Source organism: Nestor notabilis, unplaced genomic scaffold, assembly GCF_000696875.1.
Source record: "Nestor notabilis isolate BGI_N333 unplaced genomic scaffold, ASM69687v1 scaffold10343, whole genome shotgun sequence".
Lineage (NCBI taxonomy): Eukaryota > Metazoa > Chordata > Aves > Psittaciformes > Psittacidae > Nestor > Nestor notabilis.
Genome location: NW_009920620.1, coordinates 21,088 through 21,679, shown reverse-complemented (window position 1 = coordinate 21,679; position 592 = coordinate 21,088). Strand labels below are relative to the sequence as shown.

Genomic DNA, 592 nt, shown 5'->3' with positions numbered 1-592 from the left:
TGCTATCGCCTGATCTTGGCCGGGAGTGAGGCAGGAGTGTGTCTGGCAACCTTACCTTTGAGAGGCTGTTACCGCAGTGTAGACGAGGCCCTCAATGCCATGGGTTAGTGGTGGCCTTGGCAGTGCTGGGGAATGGTTGGACTGGAGGAGCTTAAAGGTCTTTTCCAACCTGGCTGATTCTGTGATTCTCCCCAAGGACAGCCTGTTCTTACCCTCTTCCCTGGGGATGACCAGACCCTCTCCCTGAGGACTGAGCCTCTCTGACCCTCAAACCTGGGAATGACTCTCTTCTCCAGGGTCAGTCGTCTCCCCTGCCTTCAGACAAACCCATCCCAGGGTGCAGGACACCATGACCACCAAGGCAGATGCGAACAAGGCATTATGAGACTGTCCTTGACCATGGTGAGGAGAAGAGAGCCCAGTGCTCCCGGGAGCCCCTGGAAGGGGACACCATGGCCTCATTTTTCACTCCAGAGAAGCTCTGGGTGGGTTTCTGGAGCTTTTGGGCCCCCCATTCCCAGCTGACAATGGTGCCATGCAACAGCCAGCACTGATGCCAAGACACCATGACCCTCTGTGGCCATGGCAAGGC

At 56.9% G+C, this 592-nt stretch overlaps 1 protein-coding gene across 1 annotated transcript in view; it reads right to left on the bottom strand.

Annotated features, from left to right (window-relative positions):
• The window catches only part of SLC6A20 (solute carrier family 6 (proline IMINO transporter), member 20), a 15,353-nt gene that overhangs the window by 9,410 nt on the left and 5,351 nt on the right, over window positions 1-592 (bottom strand). The gene's annotated exons all lie outside the window — the stretch shown is intronic.